General features: G+C 45.7%; 1 long non-coding RNA gene across 1 annotated transcript; it reads right to left on the bottom strand.

The window, feature by feature from the left end:
• Positions 1-9,119: 9,119 nt before the first annotated feature.
• LOC144383732 (uncharacterized) lies at positions 9,120-19,458 on the bottom strand. The gene is made up of 2 exons (XR_013451137.1): positions 18,703-19,458; positions 9,120-11,431 (listed from the first exon to the last, which is right to left on the bottom strand). It is a non-coding gene; the product is annotated as an uncharacterized LOC144383732 (long non-coding RNA).
• Positions 19,459-21,290: the final 1,832 nt, after the last annotated feature.

Consider the following 21,290-nt stretch of genomic DNA (forward strand, 5'->3'; position numbering starts at 1 on the left):
GAATGACATTGTATAGACTTTTACCATCAAAAAACAAACAATCCCTGTGCTGCTAGCAGACAGCGTACACTGTTCTTGAAACATTGAGCTTACAAATTCGCTTGGCGGGTAGAAAACGCGCCCAAAGAGGCACGCAGGTACAATAACCGAGAACATCCATGACAGGAAACTGCGATATCCTCGCCCATTGGTTGAAGGCACATACCATCAACCAATGGTATGTGCCTTCTGGAGGTTCATGGCACACTGGGAATAAAAGTAGCTCCACACTCCACATTTAAAAAGGCGAGCAATTGTTGGAAAAACGGCAATAATGTTTCACCGTAGTCAGTATCACTGACTAACAATACTGAGTGATGCAAATTGAGCCTATTGTAGTTTCTTTCTCAAAGTGGGAGATATTGTAGTTGTCAGAATTGCAACTTGGAGGCTTTGTTGCACCATGAATATTTCTTTTTGATATTGCTTTCTTTTTGATATCTTTTTGATGCTGCTCAGACATTTTCATGTCTGAGCAGCATCACCTGAATGCAGCAAAAGCCCTTAAATAAGTGCTTGTTGCTTGTTCAATGACGATGTTGCTGTGTAGAAAACAACGGTACACAAAGTGATCACCTTAAAAAGCTTCGGCGAGGGACGCCTCTCACAACGCTCTAAACCAATCGCGTTCGTTCGGGGCCAAACGATCCAACGCTCGAGGAACAGTCGACGTCACGGGATGAAAAACCACATTGGTGGTTGAGGCTGTTCGCAGCTTGGTCTGAGAAACGCACATTAGCTTTAGTAGCTATTATACTAGTTTACTTTACTAGTCATTATAACCTGCTAAACACATTTCATATGGAGCACAGCAGGTGCAGCCGCCTTGTTGTTGAAACGTTTGAACTTGTATATTAATGGGAATGTGCATGTTGTAAGCCTGTTGAATGTGAGAGGGGATGTGTGGGTGACTTAAGGGTGCGCCAAAGCTCAACCTTGTTGCGTTGATTTTGTTGTAACTGACTAAAAATGACCTCAAGTTGTCGGCTAAATCCGCAGTGGAAAAAAAAAAGAAGGATTTTCACAAAGTAAAATGACTCCTTTGTCTCAGCAGAGTGTTTTGGGAGACTTTCCCAGATGGCTGACACATGTTCATTTGCTTTCCAGCTGCTATCAGTCTCTCTTTCACAGTAAGGTGATCCATGCTCGTGATCCCGGCTGCATCTTTGGAACAAATTCCACAGGATCAGCAGTTAAACACTCAGCATCTCTCGGCTGAGACCCAACTTCACCACTTTTGGCAAGCACTGCAACAATCGGCACACAAGAGAATAAAACAGAGTGCGGGCCAGGCCAATGGGAACGTGAAAGAAAAAAACGAAATGTAGCCTTCGTTAAAGTGTGTTTCTTACATGTTGGCTACTATCAGGAGAACTGGAAGGAGTGATCGGACAGTGCACCCTCCTCACTTTCCATTTATTCAAATAAAACACTGAATTTCTGTCATATTCCAAAGCCAAGAAAGCATCCTGCAGCTTCCCTCTGCACCCGTGAACCTTCTGTCACAAAGCAGCAGGCTGACAAAGAACAGAATCCCTGTTTTCACAGCGACAACTGTCAGCCTGTAGTTTTAACACAACGGAGGGGAAGCGTTAAATTTGAACCACACAAGCAAACTGCTCCAATAAAGCCGGAGAGGGGAGACTGAGACAGATGACAAAAGCATGAAGGATCTATAAAAAGAGAGGCAGGTTTCAGAGATGAGAGACAGCGCCACTGACACCCATGCAGTTGGATTCTTGCTATTATCAACACCACTGAAAGCAAATCAAATAGTTTGGAGAGCAGGTTTATTTGGCATCGACAATTTAATTTGACAGCCATGCAAGCACGGGCAGCGTCGGCATTTTTATTTGCTTAATGAGTGCTTTCATGCCATGTTTTACACTTTCTTTGTCAAGCTTTTCCTGCAAACACATCACAGGTTGATATACTCCGATATCAAGCACAGAACGATTGATTTGACGTAAAACTGTAAGAACAATTGTTTCTTTAGTGAACAAATAAGAGCTTTGAGGCCGAGACTCAAACACCCTTCAGGTCCAAAAGATGATTGGAATCCAGATAAAGAAAGTTTAGTCCAACCCCCCTTTTCTCCAAGTATCTTTTTAACTACCTCCACATGCTTCAGATGGCATAAATCCTTTCCTGCTGCTCTCAGTCAGGCCCACAGGATTCTCTTGGTTGTGACATAAGCGTGCAGCTGTGATTGGACTTGATGGCTCGCGCTGTTCTTTGGTTGAAAAACCTGTTGGAAGCAACTGGGGCGTCCTTTGTGCCGCGCAGAGAGCTTGGCAATAAAACCCTTAACTTGTCAAGCTGGTTGAATTGTTTTCCGACGGGCTACTTTGTCCGCTAATAACGCCACGGATTATCCGCTGAACCGTTTCCCGTGTGCCATTTACCACGTCCTGTAATTACGCTTCGCTCTTTAAGCCCTGACGTCATTGCCCGCCGCTGATACTTTCACTGCTCCGCGGCGGGACGCGCCTGTGTGCTGCGCTCAGGAATTCCACCGGCCATTTTCGAACGCCGAGGGTCTCGTGAGGGCAAACGGAAGCAGAAACGTTTGAACGTGTCCCTCTGTGGCGGCAGAGTGTATCTGCTCTCCACCTAATCCTGGACACAAAGCCCGGCTTAGCAGCACCTTTGTGTTCGTCAGGTAGGCAGGCTCGAGGAACAGGCCTCTGCACGCACGCGGCAGCAACCCTGCCGACACCGAGAACATCTGCGGAGCCCGGTGGAATGACGCGAGCACGCCGCGCACACAAACATGTACGTACGGTTTGCACATACCGCTGTTCCGTTGTGAGCGAACGCTTGAGGTTACAATTTGGTTTGGTCTTTCAGGTAGGTTAAAACGAGTTTCCCCATTTTTTCCCCTTTTTACACCTCCTCATTTAATAGATACATTTTCACTCCGCTATATATTGCTCACACTATAGCTACTTTTCCGATATGGATTCAACAACCTCTCCCTTCTGTTTGACTTGGCTTTTGACTTGAACTTGATACAGCTCTGGAGGTGGCTTCTTTTTTTCAATGCAGCTCCCAAGTATAAAATGGCGTGGATCTTTTGATGATCCTCCATATATTGGGGACTATAGAGCAATCAAACTTGCCCCTTGTCTGTCTTGTTTTTAAATATTTATAAAATGTCAGTTTTTTAATGACTTTTATAAAATAATTCTATATGGATGTGCAGGTACTAAAAATAAAAGCGCTGAGCATTTCATTCAACAGTGTTGAAAAGAGAGCTTGTCCTTAAAAAATGTTCTTTGTGTGCTTCAAGCTTGCAGATTTGTCAATCTTTAAAAGCACCCGGGGATGTTCTTTCTGGAAGTTATGAGGTATTCAGAGCAGCTCCCACAGAGACAAAAAACATGCAGAGGAAGTTGCAGCAGCAGCTGCAGATTCACAGGATCAACGTCCTAACTTATCCAAATTTTTGATGGCAGATTTGGTTAATCTACAAACACTGAAGTGAGTGAATACGAACGTCTACAAGAGCTTCGTTGTGGTCTAGAACTCTGTTTAATCACTTTCATTATTCTTTTATCTGTATGACATCTTCAGGAAGAAACAATGACGTCAGAAGATGAAAAATATATGTGAATAAAACATTAAAAAATACTTTCACTGAAGTTCGCTGCAGTCCAAAACCGCTTCCGTCCTCATGAATCTCTATTTCAGGTAACGTCAGACTTTTCTTTTTGACGATTCTAACCGTGGGATGTGTTTTTGTGGAGCGTAACACACATTTGGATGCTGCCGTTTTCATTAACGCCGTCGTGGTTCTCTGGAGCTCCCAGGAGCAAACTCATTTTGGCAGCCTGGCGCTGGATCAGGCCGACCACCTGTCATCCTAATTCTGCACATGGCCTCTGCTGTCAAACACTCCCTCACATACCTCCCTGCGCCCCACACAGCACCTGTGATTGGCTCGCCCATCGCCATCGCAGCTGTCGGGCTCACCCTCAGCCTTAATTAGAGCGAGAGACCTCACAAAAAGCTGTTTAGCCCAAATAGCTTAGCAATAGCAAACACTTCAGATAATTATCAATATAATTTACACAACATATGGCAAGTTTCTCAGTGCCATTGTTTGAGACGTTCATCAAATTAAAACGTTTGTTTCCAGCTTCTCCAATGTGCAGATTTCTTTGGCATATATGATAGTTAAGTGAACGCTGTTCTACTTTGAACATGTCACATGGGAATCTGAGTAGTGTTACTTTTTCTTTTGGTATTTTCTGACAAATTGATTGATTGAATGCTTTGTGAAATTGGATAACTTGTTGGATAGAGAAAAGGTCCTTCTCACACTCTCCTTTTGGAATGTTGCGTGACATCACACCAACATGTTCCAGTCATAGAGACACAAATGTGCAACGTCCCTTGTACGATTTGGATTTGAGTCCACTGCGTCTCCAGGGACTTTTGTTCCCCGAAAGCGATAATGAAAAAAACATCACTTGCAACACATACAACCAATTCATCTGGACACAATATGCTAATTTTCAAAAAATACATTGCTACATAACATACTGTACATTATATAATCTCATTTTGTGAAGTAAATAGCACAATAGAGCTCTTTACTTAAAATGTGTGAAACTTTAAGACTAAAATTAGCTTCATTACTTATTTTTCAACATAAACAGGATCAATAACAGGCTCACTGAATAAGTCTGAAACGTTTCCTTAGAATTGGGGTTAGAACAAATTTAAGTAAAAGCCAAATGGTGGGAAAAAAACCCTAAGAATTAGGTAACAACAGAGACAAGATTGAGATGCATTTTTTGCATTTTTGGAGAATACTCCAATAGCAGCAAACAGTTGTTTAATTGTTCATGAAATGTGTGCAAATCAGATGCAGAAAGGATGCACGTAAGGTTGCATTAAAGATTTGTGTGACAAACGATGTTCCGTTCCAGAGGAATAGAAAAAGAAAATCCCATAAATGAAGTTTTGAAATGAGAGAAAAATAAATGTAGCCCTGAATGTTTTGCATTATTCATGCATGTGACAGTTGAACTGGTCGTCACCAAAAGCCAATTTATTGTTGTGTTTTAAAAAAAGGACTTCTGAAGTTTTTTCTCCTCTGGGTCCCTTTTCTCCCATTCAACTTTGACAGTGACCAACTTTGATGTTTTCAGGGAGTGTAAATGGGAGCTCAGCTGAATGGAGCGGCTGGGTGTCACTGGTCCACTGACTTTTCTTTTCACTTCTGAACACCCGTAGCCAAGCAGAGCCTCAGCTGTGGATAAAGCATCTGATCTGCGCCCTCCAACATTGTCGGGCCTCTACCGTATTTGCTAGATAGGCTTGTTAGAATTATTATCCTGATAAGACAAAACAAAAAAAAAACACGGGGTGTGGGGGACTTTAAATAAAACCTTTTTTTCCACAATGACACTCAATCAAATTAGCTCGCTATGACGCTTTATTTTTTTCCTGAATGGCTGCACGGTGTTTTGTTCAGCTGACGAATTGGAATTGGAAGCCTGAAGGAGTTCCTTGAAAAAAAAACCTTTTTTGAAATGCCCCCATTCAGGCCAAAGGAAAGGATTTTCTTCCCAAGCCCAGTGTTCTCACACTTGTGCTTGCGTCCCGAATAAACCTCCTATGGATTCCCAACTTGACAGAATGGCAGTGGGGGGAGGGAGGGCAGTCAGGGGTGGATGGAGTTAGGAAAGGGAGGGCAGGGCAGAGGGAGGGGATTGGGGGCAAAAGAGGGTTTTATAGAGATGCTGATTTCTTATTCAGTGGCCTTCTGTAGGAATAGAAACCCAGAGGAATGCACATTGAAAGCTTCAGAGGCCATAATGCATCCATCGTTTATGAGCTCAAAAAGACTTCCCGGTGGGAAAATAGTGACCCCCGAACCCAGTGGAACGATAGCTGCTGTGCAGGGGAGGGGGGGGAGGGGGGTTGCAATGTGGAGTGAGCGCTGCCTCTCACCTGCACTGAAAGGCATGGAAAGCGCTCTCGACGAGCCCTCTTCTCTGCCTTGCAAGTGGAGCGAAGGAATAACAACATAAGTCCTGGCTGAAAGTGTGGAAATGCCGCTGTTGCTAGATCTTTATCGGATCGTTTATTCGTTTTTGTGTTTTTTGTTTTTTTGGGCTGAGGTAGATCACGCGAAGCTTAAAGATCCTCTCGACAAAAAGAGCTGTCACATCTGATAAGCGCTTTAAAATCTCCAACTGAATCAAAAAAAGTTAGACGAGGCTGAGCAAACACAAATTACACTTTTTAAAGCGCTGAGCGTTTCCAGGAGACATATCAACAACATCTCAAGTAACTGACTAAAAATGGTCGAACCTAAAAATAACATTTCAGACACCGAATGTAATATGAGCTTTGCTGTTGCTGTTTTGGACCACCGGAGACACAGTGATACTGTACAATTCAAACCAAATGCATGAATCAGAGCCGGTTACAGTTCATCTATATCTTGGCAGAGCTCCTCTGGTGTGCATATATTTTCTTATTTTCCCTGCGTTATTGGAGGCAGCGTTAAGCACAAATCGTGCCCCATTTGAGGGAATTAGACATTATCCACTATTCCAGCTGACAGGACTGTTAAACAGATGTGGAATTGGACACAGATATCCTCAGAGTGTAGAGTGAAGCCAAGGACACCAACTGGATTTGCAAACTGCACTGATGGACACATGACATTTGGGTTTGTGTGGGTGTGTATGTGTGAGTGTGTGTATGTGTGTGTGTGTGTGTGTGTGTGTGGTACAAAGACAGAGTGTGCGCTTTACACACGGACAAAGAAGCTAAACAACAAGGCTGTGAATGCAGCGGGCAGACTCATCCTGTAGTTGGACGACGACTCAGAGATCAGTTGCACAGAGAATGAGTTTCCCGGGTGACGTACGTATTTACAGGCCGCCAGGTTTTGTTACAGGCGACGTACGGCACATTTGCACTCGAGACCTCTGCGTTGTTAACGTTTTAAGCACTATAAATACAACCATACATATGTTTCTGCAATGTGAAGAAGGAAGGAAATTCAATAAATAGAGCTAAAAGCAATGTTTCTACCATAAAAGACATCACCTGTCTTAGATTGGCTATGACAATTCCAAATGAGTCATGTTGTGCGATGACTGGATGTTAGAGTGTTAGACTCCGTTAATGTTGATAGTGTATCACACGCTATCAACATTAGACGCTAAACGTAACAATAAACGCTACATTCATTCTATGTGCTTCAGGTTATAGCTGTTGAAGCTCTACCAGTAAGTCCAGTATTAACAGCAACTAATGAGGCTATTTGCTTCTTTTGAATTGATACGGTTGGTAAAAAACTTTGGTGATCAACAGCGCAGAGATATCTAGCTTGGTTTCAAACTTTAAAATTAGTTTTTTTTTTAAACTGGACCTTGAGTTCTACCTCCTAGTGTATGTATTGTGAAATGTCTTTATTGCATTCCATTTGTATTACTTGTGGGGGGGGCGGACGCTTTTCCTGCTCCAATAAAAGGATCACAGGACTGAACGCTGCGAATAGCTGCCGCGGAAATCTTCCAATCAATAAGCAGTTCATACATCCAATGTTCATACATCTCACGACTGCGTCAGCACCACAGGCTTCATTTACTGAAACAGTAGAAAAAGTGTGATTGTGTCGTAGTGCGTCATCAGTGTGGGTGGTCTGGCACCACTGACATTTGTTGCACAAGTGTTTTTGTTCTGTTTTGAACACTCCAGCTGTCTATAGATGAAACAGTTGACTTTGAGTTGACACTCATTGACATTTTAATTCAGGTACTCTATTGCTTTCACCATATTGTATCTGCTTTGATTTGTTGTGCCATGTAAGGTAACGTGTTTGATGTGTTATTTGTGCCAGATGACGTGAACGCGTGAACAAAATGTTGGTTTCAACCACGATTAAACGCCTCGTCCTTCTTCAGCTTTGACAAAGACGACGTTGCAGCTGAACCTGGCACAGGTTTAAAAGTCATTATTCTTGAATGCAAACATTTCAAGTTATAAACACAAGTTTCTGTATTTCCAATACAAATATAAAGGATCAATTTTAAAAAGCGAGTTGTCCAATCAGCAGAATCTTTGACTTTGATATCAACACACTGGGTGCTTGTTCTGATAGAAAAGCCTCTGTTATTTGTGGGTCGACCAACGAATTAATTCCGAGGCAACCATCGAGAACTAAAGTAATTAGACTCCCCGAGTGACGGAGGGTTGTTGATGATTTCGGCGCGCATGGCAGTGCTCGGCAACGGAGTCCCTGGAACACAGAGAGCAGCAAATAAGCCCTCAGGGCGTCCCGGACCTCTAATTGGGCTCTCAGCAGCACCGGCCCTGGCTAATGCTGAGCACTGGTCACAGACAAAAAGAAAGTTTATTGTTCTTAGAGACTGAGGAGAATGAAAGGTGGCCTCCTATTCGGAGGTACCTCGACAGGAGCTGTGGCGAACGTGAACGATACGTCCGCTCCGAGCAGAGGGAAGCTGACAACAGAGCCCAGCGTTGAGATGTCTCAGGGCCGCTGGCGTTCTTTCTTAGGCACGTGCTGCTTTACTTGCCAATAAACCCAAGATCAAGATGGTAATCGTACCAGTATGTCCTTTTTGGAAAATTGAGAATAATAAAAAAAGAAAAAAAAATAGCTGCAAAAGAAAAATTTTGGCGTCACGGCCTCATTACTCAAACAAAAATAATCTGCTAAATCATTTTTTAAATCACTGTTTTTATATGAAATGTGTCAGGACCTTAGCTGCAAGAAACAATGAATTGTTACAAATTACTAATTAAGATATTTTAAAAATGTACTTTTAGATTTTTTCTATATACTAACAGGATATAACTTAATCTTTTGAGAGATGGTTACTGGCATAAAATTATGCAATGCAACATCCATATTACATCATGTGAGTCAGTATTGGCTTGTATAGGTTTTTATTCACATGGGAGAGCAGCCCCATTCTATAAGTATAAGTATAAGTATGTTATACTGCAGGTATTTTGGGACACTGTGTATATAATTCATGTTTCAGACATTGTAGTTCAAAGCCAGGAACCACAAGTTGAAACTGGAGCAAAATTAGATTTATATTTATTTTTACATATTATAAATATTTAGTTGTCCAACTTTTTAAAAAAAAGGTCAAAAGTGCAAAACCACACATGAAAGTGTGGAAAATACACCACCAGGTATTCTTTGAGAAAATACTCTATTTATAAAGATTAAGATTACCATAGTGAAGCTGGCTATGTCCCACAAAAGCTTCATATTAACAGCAAAAATGCAAGCTCTTCTTTTGGACGTCGTTCAAACTGAAAGAAAGAGAGAAAGTTACAGGCGATCAAAGACAGCAACAAGTTGAAAATTTCAAGGACTTTTCAACTTCAACTCCCAAGTCAAGTCCCATTGACTTGGGAGTTGTCTTCAAGTTTGTGTATGACCCACTTTTTTTTATTTTTATGCTGGTGTTCAACCCTCACAGATGCAGACAACTCCCAAGTCAAATCCACCCAGTTTGTTGAGGTGAACGAGCAGTAAGAGAGCGCAGCAGATGGTCTAATATCACAGCTGTCAGCAGCCATGAGGGAGAGCAGGAAGCCTCGCTGTGCGCGCTCGGACCTCCCAGATTTGTTTGGAGTGGTCAAGTCATTAGCAGAGAGTGTTTGTGCTGCAAAGCGACACACTCCCCCATGTGGGACACTGACAGGCGGTGAAAAGGATGATTTGATGTAAACAGAAACAAAAGCCATTGTTATTTAGCTGGCATAATGAAAGCTAAGACATTGAAACTTTTATTGAAGTCTGACAGGACTTTTGTTTATGCTTAAACAGTAATTCTGACAAACAGTAAATTATGCACGTTAACATTGTAATCTAGCCAGGAAAAAACCTTGAAAGTTATTCACAAAAATGACACTTTTCTCGTGAATGGTTTCGTCTGTTTGCATATGCAGTAAACTGTGTAACACCTCACTAAGAAAAGGGGGAATTCATCGTGCTAACGTAATGTGTTCGACGCTGGTGGAATTGGCTCAGTGACACCAACCTCTATTCAAACCAGACACCAACGTCTCTCACATGCGCCACATGTGTGGATGACTTTTACATACTTGACATTGCTCTGATGAGACTGAATGTTTTTCTTCAAACCGCCTGCTCCCTCAGCTCGTGTCAGCCGCAGCAGTTGATGGATGAAACAAAAGGCAGGCTGGTAGGTGGCGGTCCAGAGGCGCAGGCCTCAGGTGTGAACAGGTGTGGGTTCACTGCCGTGCTGGAATGGGAACAGTTCCAGGTGCACAGCTGCGGGGTGGGGCCCACGCTCATATGTGTGTATATATATATATTTATATATATACACCCGGCCTGTGTTGAAATACCGAGTCCCTGGAAAGAAGGGAGAGGCGCGCTGGGCGGGGTTTCTCTGTAAATTTAATCTCGCATTGCCGTAACTTTGAACGTGGACGTTTGAGGAGTAATAGCGTGTGTGTTTGGCGGGTCGGAGGGCGATAGAGGGGGAAATCTGTGGCAAAACAAAGGGGAGTCACAGGTCTTGAATTCTACGTGTGTAGGCGTGAGTGATCCGTTGTATATTTAAGAAACAGTAGGGCCATAAGCAAACAGAGCGACAAAGAATGACGTTTGGGAGGTTGTGTGTCTGGGAGCTAAATGCGCGGCGGTCTGGTATCCTGGGAAACTATTGTTCTTATCAATCCGTGATTAAACAACTTTTGGTAATTTGCAATCCTGCCGTAACACATCCTGTTGAAAGGAACAGGTCTGCATTGAAGTCCCCTAAGCCTCGGACGGCATCAATCTCAGCCCCCGGGACAGATTAGGTTGGAGACAAGCCCCCTGTTTGCAGGGTATACATGATCTCCAAGTCCTCTCCATCAAAGGTCAGAGCAGCCGAGTGAAGAGGAGCATCGGGGCGTTGCGTTGGCTGGGAAGTCTGAAAGGAGAAATGGGTCAGCGGATTCTGTGGATGGGCTCGCTTGTGCCACAAATTCAAGCCCACACATGCTGTCGAGGGACACACACATACATATATATATATGTATATGTGCGGACTGCAGGAAAGCCACCACAGATTGTGTGCATGGATTTGGAGCTCGCCTCTCTGCAGCTTTAATCCCCAGGTTTTTCTTGTTCAATGTAGTCCCAGCAGGGGCACTGACTGCTAGACAGTGTGCCAGACGAGCAGCTTGACCTTTACCGTCCCTGGAACGGTTGATGCCGTGTATTATATTCTGCAGCTGATTCCTTTTTTTTTCGTCCTATGAATTTTAACATTTCCCACCTCGCCGCCGAAGCAGTCTTTCTCTCTGAGCCTGCACCGCAGGATATTATTCCTCCTATTACCTTTCACAACTCCAATCACCGCACGTCCTGTGGAGAAACAAAGCAGCAAGGCACAGTCAAAGATGGAAACAGCGGCGGGAATGTCAATTTCCTCCAATCGGGTTGGACGAGAGTTCTTTTCGTGCGGGTTAAGATTAGGTTAATGTCAAATCTGAGACCCAGTGAGCTAAAATGTGCTGAGACAAACAGTGAAGGTGGGAATGAACACCAAAATGCAACCCAGTCTCACAGTAAAAGTGTAATAGCTACGTTGTGGAACGCGGTATTCTCACGCTTTCTCCCCCAAATCGTGACAATACTACGTTTTATTCCCCCCCCCCACTCATTTACATCGCCTTGCAACTACGTCACTAGAAACTGATAAACGAAAGGTCTACATTCTCTGATAGAAGATTATGAAAATACAACGCATACTTCTCGCTAGAAATGCCTATGAAATGCATAGAAATGCTGATGCTTTCTTAAAATATTGTGTTTTTCACAGATAATAGACCGACAGTCCGCCATTTTCTTTCTTTAGCTGTGGGGAGTTGATAGTCACGTGACCTGAAACTAAAACGTTGTATTCTCACGCTTTCTCCCCAAAAGTGTGAGAATACCACGTTCCACAACGCAGCTATTACACGTTTCGCAGTGAGACTGGGTTACAAAACGTGCTGCATGCGTGACCAGACAGCTGTTTTAAAATCGCTGTCAACCCATTCCAACTCCAACCACGATCCCGGATATGAACACATTTGTCAAACGCAGCTGCCGTTGATATTCCTCTCAGTATCAAATCAGCTGAAGATAAGACGAGGGATGCCAAGAGCGTCCATCAGAATCCATTAGTGGTCTGTGACTAATTACCAGTGACTCCGGGGTTGATTAAAAGAAATCGCCAAGCAGCAGCACACAGCATTATGCTAATGAAAACTCATTTGGAGAGGCAGAGTGGGGGGCGCCGGCATCATTCGGACGGATTTCACTGTGCAGCCGGGTTGGCTGCAGTAAATGGCTTCTTGGACAGCACATCATTACAGGACTGTAGGAGAACAAACCCTTTTGATGATGATGATGACGTTGGCAGCATGTTAATCATGTTTATCTTGTCCAAAGATTTGACGCCGATGGATTTATATTTTATGCCTGCACTTTCCCCGAGGCATAAATCCCTGGATAGTGCAGATATAATGCGTTTGTTTTGTTTTTGGTCATAATTGATCTCTAGTTATAAAACCTTCAGGGCAGCTCCTAACTACCATGACGCTTTGATGCCAGTAATTTTCGATACAAAGATGTCAGAAGGTGCACTGAAGCATTGATCATTCATTACACAGGCAATGCAAAGTTCAATACTCTGTGATTAATGCTCTCTGCTGTCAGCCCAGGAGGAAGATAGGAAGCAGGCGCAGGGTTCTCAGGTAGGAAAGGAGATCTTTATTTATGCAGCGAAGGTCCTCCAGACAGAGTCTAAAGCGGGCTATGAAATTATCCTAGGTCACACTTCTTCCGATAAAATAAACCAGGAAGAAGTGTGGCTATAAAACTATCAAAAACAAAATCACTCCGCTCTAGGAGGAAAACAAAAAAAACTTTTAATCTTATCAAAATAACAAACGCACTCTTTTAGACGGAGGCAACGTCCCAAAAACAAAATCACTCCTTCCGGAGGAAAAAACAAAGAACTATGAAAGATTAATGTTGCATCTAACCTAGGAATACAAAACTTAAGCAAAACCAAAAACAACCTGCGTGGAGGTGAAGGCACTGGGCCGATCGAAGATCCTGAATAACAACAAAAAGGAACCTGTGACGTGGCAGAACGAGGTAGAACACATGGGTAATGACGACACACTGGCACAGGACAAAGGGAGATGCAGACTATTAATACACATGGAGGGGAATGGGGAACAGGTGGACACAATCAGGAATCAGGGAAGACAATCAGACTGGTGACACATGAGGAAGGGTAAGTGACCTGAAACGAGAGGAGTTATTATTTCAAAATAAAACCGTAAATGACAAGACAAAATGCCCCACAGAGTAAAACAACAGACAATTTCACCGCGGTGTGACAGAACCCCCCCCTCTAGGACCGACACCTGACGGTCCAGGTAGCTCAGGGTGGTCTCTGTAAAAGTCCTGAATAAGTGAAGGGTCATCTATGTGGCGCCGCGGGACCCACTGTCTGTGCTCAGGACCGTATCCCTCCCAGTCCACTAAATACTGTTTACCCCTGCCTCTATTGCGTACGGCCAATAGTCTCTTGACTTTATAGAGTAAGCCTCCGTCGGCTGCTTCCAGTGGCGGCGGGGGCTCAGCGATAGGAACCATGGGGCTTTCCTTGGTGGGTTTGACCTGACTGACGTGGAATGTGGGGTACGCCCGAATTGACCTGGGCAAACGGAGACGGACGGCAGCGGGGCCAATTACTTTGGAAATGGGGAAGGGCCCAACGAACCGCGGTGCTAGTTTTTTGGAAGGGACTTTGAGGTGCAGATCCTTGGCTGATAACCAAACCCGTTGTCCCGGTTTGTATTCTGGTGCGGGACGGCGTCTTCGGTCGGCTGCCTTCTTTACTCTGTCCCCCTGTCTGATGAGCACTTGACGGGCGGCGGCCCAGATGCGATGACAGCGACGAACCAGGGCATGGGCGGAGGGAACTACAACTTCCTGCTCAGAGTAAAAAAATACAGGAGCCTCGTAACCGTATACACACTTGAAGGGTGAGAGACCTGTGGCAGAGGTGGGCAGCGTGTTGTGGGCATATTCCGCCCAGGCCAGATAGGAGCTCCACGCCGTCGGTCTTTGTGACACCAGGCATCGGAGGCTTGTCTCCAGCTGTTGGTTGAGACGTTCGGTCTGGCCGTTGGCCTCCGGGTGGTAACCTGAAGTCAGGCTGGCTGTGGCACCGATGAGCTGACAGAACTCCCTCCAGAACCGTGAGATGAACTGGGGCCCCCGGTCTGACACGATGTCCTTGGGAAATCCGTGAATTCTAAAGATGTGTTGCATCATGATTTGGGCAGTCTCTTTAGCTGAAGGTAGTTTAGGCAAGGCAATGTAATGTGTCATCTTGGAAAAGCGATCCACCACGGTTAAAATCGTGGTGTTACCTTTTGAAGCCGGGAGCCCCGTGATGAAGTCCATCGAAATGTTCGACCACGGCCTGGATGGGATGGGTAGGGGTTGCAGCAGTCCCATGCGTGCCCCGGTGGCCGTTTTGTTCCGAGCACAGACCGGACATGCGTCGACGTATTCCCGGACCCCTGATTCCATGGATGGCCACCAGAACCGCTGAGATATGGCGAACATTGTTCTCCGGACTCCTGGATGACAGGTGAGCAGCGAGGTGTGGGCCCACCGAATCACGTTTGGGCGCAATTCCACTGGAACAAACAAACAATGCTCTGGGCACCCACGAGGTGGAGGCGCCCCCCCATTCGCACGCTTCACCTCTTGTTCTATCGGCCAGGAAACTGTTCCAACCACACAGTTCTGTGGAAGGATGGGTTCTGGTTTTTTGGCCACTGGTTCCGGGTCGTAGATGCGTGACAGGGCATCTGGTTTAACATTCCGGGACCCCGGCCTGTAAGACAAGGTGAAGCAAAAGCGGTTGAAAAACAATGCCCACCTGGCCTGGCGTGAATTTAGTCTCTTCGCTTGTTTGATGTACTCGAGGTTCCTATGGTCTGTCCACACGATAAACGGATGTTGTGCCCCCTCCAGCCAATGTCTCCACTCCTCCAAGGCCACCTTGACCGCTAGCAGCTCCCGGTTGCCCACGTCATAATTCCGCTGTGCAGAGTTTAGTCGCCGGGACAAGAAGGCGCAGGGGTGCATCTTGCCATCGGCCGCTGACCGTTGCGATAAGACGGCCCCGATCCCCTCATTGGAAGCGTCAACCTCTACCACGAACTGGCGCTGTGGGTCTGGCAGAGTAAGGATGGGCGCCGAGGTGAAGCGACACTTGAGGTCCTGAAACGCCTCCTCTGCATCTGGGGACCAGTTGAACCGCACCTGGGGGGATGTCAGGGCGTGAAGGGGACCAGCTATCGCGCTGAAGCCTCTGATAAACCGCCTGTAAAAGTTAGCAAACCCCAGGAATTGCTGAACCTTCTTGCGGCTATCGGGCGTAGGCCACTCAGCCACCGCGCTTACTTTAGCCGGATCCATCTGGACTCTTCCAGGGGCTACAATAAAACCCAGGAAGGAGATGGTGTCGGCATGAAACTCACTCTTCTCTGCTTTCACATACAGGTGATTGCAGAGAAGACGTTCAAGGACTTGGTGTACATGGCGTTTGTGTGTGTCTAGATCTGGTGAGTAGATTAAAATGTCGTCGAGGTAAACATAAACAAAGTGGTCAAGAAAATCTCTGAGGACATCGTTAATCATGGCTTGGAATACGGCAGGAGCATTGGTGAGGCCGAAAGGCATGACTAAGTATTCGTAATGACCGCTCGGTGTATTGAACCCAGTCTTCCACTCGTCTCCCTCTCTTATTCGGACCAGATGGTACGCGTTGCGCAAGTCCAGTTTTGTGAAGACTGTGGCCTGCTGGAGCTGATCAAAAACAGAGGTCATCAAGGGAAGTGGGTAGCGATTCTTTATTGTGATGTTGTTAAGTGGACTATAGTCTATACATGGTCTCAAAGACCCATCCTTTTTTTTAACAAAAAAGAACCCGGCACCCGCAGGTGACGATGACGGCCGGATGAGCCCCGATTTCAGAGATGCATCAATGTACTCAGTCATCGCCTGACGTTCGGGTCCCGACACAGAATACAAGCGACCCTTAGGAATGGTGGAGCCGGGGGTGAGCTCGATGGCGCAGTCATACGGTCGATGTGGAGGGAGAGACGTGGCCTTTGTTTTATTAAAGACCTCCTTGAGATGATGGTAGCAGGGGGGAACGGAGGTCAGATCTGGGTACTGGGGCTCTGTGACGGGGTGAGCAGAAACAGTGTTTATTAAAGTGGTGATGGGTCGGTGAGGCTTCTCCCGCAAACAATTCCCTTCACAGTCTTTTCCCCATCCCATGATCTTGCCCGTAGGCCAGTCTAAGTGGGGGTTGTGGCGAACAAGCCATGGGAATCCCAGTACTAGGGTGCTTGTCGGTGAGTGAAACAAAAAAAAATTCATCAGTTCTGTGTGATTGTCTATGGAAAGTACAGCAGGCTCAGTGACATGTGTGATGGTGAATAATGCTTCCCCACTTAAAGCACTAGCCCTGATGGGACGTGCGAGAGTCTTTGTCTTTAACCCCAGTCTGTTTGCTAGTCCCCAGTCCATTAAGCTCTCGTCAGCCCCTGAGTCAATTAAAACATCCAACGTCATGACTGTGGTGTTGTGTTGTACCTTAATGGAGGTCAAAACCCGTGTCGATGAGCCTGGAGCCGTGGGTCGGTTGCCTAACCACGGCGTCTTGGCCGTACATGCGGCTACCAGGTGACCGAGCTCCCCGCAGTAGAAACACCGACCTTCCCTCAATCGGCGCTGCCGTTCTTCCGGGGTGAGCCGAGCACCACCCAGCTGCATAGGTTCGTCTCCGCCAACCGGGGAAGAAGACCGGCGCTGATCTGGTGGCGCCCGGCCGGGAGCCCACCCGGAGGGGGCGGGGTAGTGCTGTGAGCGATGTGGAGCGTCCAGGCGTTGTCCCTGGAGAGCCCTAAATTCCAGGAGCCGATTATCCGTTCGGATAGCGAGGGCGATGAGGGAGTCCAGGTCTGGAGGAAGGTCCAGAGGCAGCAATCGCTCTTGGATGGGCGCAGCCAATCCTTTAAGAAAGACGTCATAAAGCGCTGTGGTATTCCAGCCGCTCTGCACCGCCAAAGTCCTGAAGCGAATGGCGTAGTCACAGACGGATTCTCTTGTCTGCTTCAGCCCACTGAGCTCTCTTGCCCGTTCTCGCTCTGTTGTGACCGGATCAAAAGTTTTTCGGAGCCCTTCTTTAAAATCCTGAATGGAGTCGCAGATTGAGGATCCGCTTTCCCATTCTGCGACGGCCCACGCCTTCGCCCTTCCCGACAGGTGGGAGATTACGTAAGCCACCTTGGCTCGATCTGTGGGGAAGTGTTGAGGCGAGAGTTCAAAATGCATGTCGCAGTCTATGAGAAATGCCTTACATTGTCCATGGTCTCCCGTATATCGCTCGGGAGGTGCCAGCCGAACCCCAGTTCCTGCGTAGGGGAAGGTGGGAGGGGGCGAAGGTTCAGGTGCAGGAGGTGCCGGGTCCCTCCTCTCAGAACCTCTGAGAAGCTGCTGAAGCTGACCCGCGAGACCCCCTATCTGGTCAAAAACAGCAGCCTTGAAGTCCTCCTGACTACGGGCCAGGCCTCTGAGTCCCTGGCTCAGTGAAGTCATCTGCTCTTCCTGCTGGAAGAGACGCTCCCCCTGAGAGGCTAGGGCCTGCGCGAGAAGGTCCTCCCCTGCTGCTTCCATACTGGCCAGTGTGTACTGTCAGCCCAGGAGGAAGATAGGAAGCAGGCGCAGGGTTCTCAGGTAGGAAAGGAGATCTTTATTTATGCAGCGAAGGTCCTCCAGACAGAGTCTAAAGCGGGCTATGAAATTATCCTAGGTCACACTTCTTCCGATAAAATAAACCAGGAAGAAGTGTGGCTATAAAACTATCAAAAACAAAATCACTCCGCTCTAGGAGGAAAACAAAAAAAACTTTTAATCTTATCAAAATAACAAACGCACTCTTTTAGACGGAGGCAACGTCCCAAAAACAAAATCACTCCTTCCGGAGGAAAAAACAAAGAACTATGAAAGATTAATGTTGCATCTAACCTAGGAATACAAAACTTAAGCAAAACCAAAAACAACCTGCGTGGAGGTGAAGGCACTGGGCCGATCGAAGATCCTGAATAACAACAAAAAGGAACCTGTGACGTGGCAGAACGAGGTAGAACACATGGGTAATGACGACACACTGGCACAGGACAAAGGGAGATGCAGACTATTAATACACATGGAGGGGAATGGGGAACAGGTGGACACAATCAGGAATCAGGGAAGACAATCAGACTGGTGACACATGAGGAAGGGTAAGTGACCTGAAACGAGAGGAGTTATTATTTCAAAATAAAACCGTAAATGACAAGACAAAATGCCCCACAGAGTAAAACAACAGACAATTTCACCGCGGTGTGACATCTGCGAGCTACGTGAAGCATCGCGTCCGGTCAAACAAACCCAAATGTTACAGTCAGGTGACTTTAAAACAAGGCTTTTAAGTAAAATGCTGCATAAAATACAAATTCTCAAGTACAGCTATCTTAAAACTATTGTATTTGAGTAAATGTACTAACCGATGTACTTAGTCGTTTTGCCAGTAAAAACATTCTTTCAGTCTTTTCATCCAAAAAAAACAAAATGTTCTTTTATTACTTTCTACATCCGGCACGAAATCCAGTGGACTTTTTTGTAACGGCCTCGAGCCTAATCCCGCTTCCTTTGTTTGATTAAAAATAGCCCGGGGCTTTCCAGAGGTTCATCCTCATGCAGTTTGGCTCCAAATTCACCATCCAGCCCCCCGAAACACCTGCTAAAGGCCACTTCTCCTCTGCATCGAATAAACAGCTCCAAGTCTTCATCCTCTTACGGCTTCCGGGCCGCTTTTCATCCCTCTCAGCTGTCGGCGTGCCCTCGGGCCAGGGCAGCATCGCTATGTGCTCCAGCTGCAGGCTTTGCTATGGTCATGGGGCCCCACTGAAGGGCACTATTGTCCATTCATGGGGTTCGCTCTGTGAGAGGTCAGACGAGGGAGAGCTTGCACTGGGGCCTGGCAGGAAATGAAGGTGGGGTTTGGAGCGATATGTGGGGCTTGAGCCTGAATAAATAATAAGTCCAAATAAGCGCAGAATAAGTTGAGTCACTACTTTGTACAGCCAGTGTGCGTTACACTAAAGGGCAATGAGGATTAATGGATACAACTATCTTTGTGGGAAATGAACAAAAGCTTAAAAAGTGCTATTTGTGGTGTGATGCGTGCAATTTGAAGCCGAGACACACATCTTTATTTTTTCCCCCAGTCGAGCAATTCAGTCACCTTCAAGACGAAAGCACCTCTCAGGATCCAGAGAAACTGCAGAAACAGATTGGAGAACAAACGGTCACATTTTCCTTTATCTGAAAAGTCAAAAGACCTCAGGAGGATCAATGAACAGCAACACACATGTTGTGATACCAGGCTGACACTTTTAAAAACTGCATTTCCCACACGACTCTTTTAAAAGTCATGTTCAAAATCCTCTAAAGACTGAAAATCTGAAAGTCCAGCCTTGGCGAGAGTGGAGTGCAGTTTCCAAATGTGCTGCCAGATGGACAAACCCATCTTTCATCCAAAAGTACAACCGGAGCCTAATCAGATGTGCAGATTATCTCAGCTCTTTGGTAGATTGCATACCTGAATCCACGGATGGAAACCTTTAAGTACTATTTCACTGTAAGTCTCATTTTCATACTTCTCGTTGAGTAGAAGCTGAGCATTTTAACCACTGATTTTTTTAAGCTCATGCAGAATCTTTGCTGGCAACTCCTGGTGACTTTATAAGTACATTTGTGTAAATGTATGAAGAAATGCACCAAGTTAATATGGAACAGATGGTCAGTGAGACGGACAAGGTTTACTATATGTATTCCCAGGTATCTGCAAAACAACACTGCTGAATATTCAGATATAAGTATGCAAACAGCCAGTGAGATCAAATTATCTCAGTTTGTCTAACAACTGGCTGAATTCAGCCCCTATGTCGTGAATCCTGCAGTACTGACAAGCTTGTATTGGACTTCATGAATTAAAATGAATAGGAGGATGTTCACCTAGAAGGGAGATGCATATAATACAGCTAATTATTTCTGTTCGAGCAGCTCATTTTCAGCCGCTAACAAAAGCTGGAATTGAAAAAAGAAAGCGGTGGAATCCCTCCGTTACGGGGAAAAACACTGAGGAGGCTTGAGGGAATTTTTCACAGCCCTCTTGAATCTTAATGAGAGGCGAAATGGAGAAAGAGGATAGAAGCAATTGCTTTCAAACAATGCATCACTGCTATGTCTATTTTCTTGTTACCATACAAGGTCACATATTCTCAGCCAAAGATAATTAGGGACCCTGTCTGAAAAGAGAAGCACAAGGAGGCAGCGCTTTCACATCAGCTGCATGTTTTCCTCTTTTTCTGTTTTCTTTCCACTGAACAGTGAAAAGAAAACAAAATTAGGATTCAGACAATCACGGCAAAGGAATGATACAGATTGCACTCCGTCCTCTGAGGTGTGGAGGGGGGAGGGGCGACAAAGACCCGGGTTGTTGAGGCGTTATGGGCCAAAAGGGTCAAAAGCGGCAGACCAGCCGACCTTTCTCTACACTGCTCTGGCAACTGGCAATCAGGGGCAATTATGAAGGCCTCTTGGCCACAAATCACCTAATCCTGTTGTGGGAGTGGGAGCCAAACGTAATTAGGGCACTCTGGTACGCTGACCCTGCGCCTAGTGGAACTAAGTCCAGAAGCCAAGCAGACCGATCCTGACCGCCAGCTTTAGCTCGGTCCAGGGAAGAATACCAAAGTATTCTCATCAGGTCTGAAAGCGAGAACCACCTGTTTCCTGCAGCTACTGCTCTATTATTCCCCTGACAGCACTTTGCATAATGTGAGTACATATAAATGTGACATGGGTGGCGACTATGGAGAGCTAAATTAAATTAAATAATTTTGCATGCACCACAAAATGTCGGGGATTTCTGTCTTTATGGAGAAATTTCAAATCAAAACCAATTAATTTAAATGGATCTCAGAGCTTAGAAGAGTAATCCTAAATCTATGCAGAGCCTTTGCATAGAATTCAACTTTGGTGACCTTTGGCACGCTAATTTGTGCTGTTGACCTATTGCAGCTGTAAC

This window comes from Gasterosteus aculeatus, chromosome X, assembly GCF_964276395.1.
Source record: "Gasterosteus aculeatus chromosome X, fGasAcu3.hap1.1, whole genome shotgun sequence".
NCBI classification, from domain to species: Eukaryota; Metazoa; Chordata; class Actinopteri; order Perciformes; family Gasterosteidae; genus Gasterosteus; species Gasterosteus aculeatus.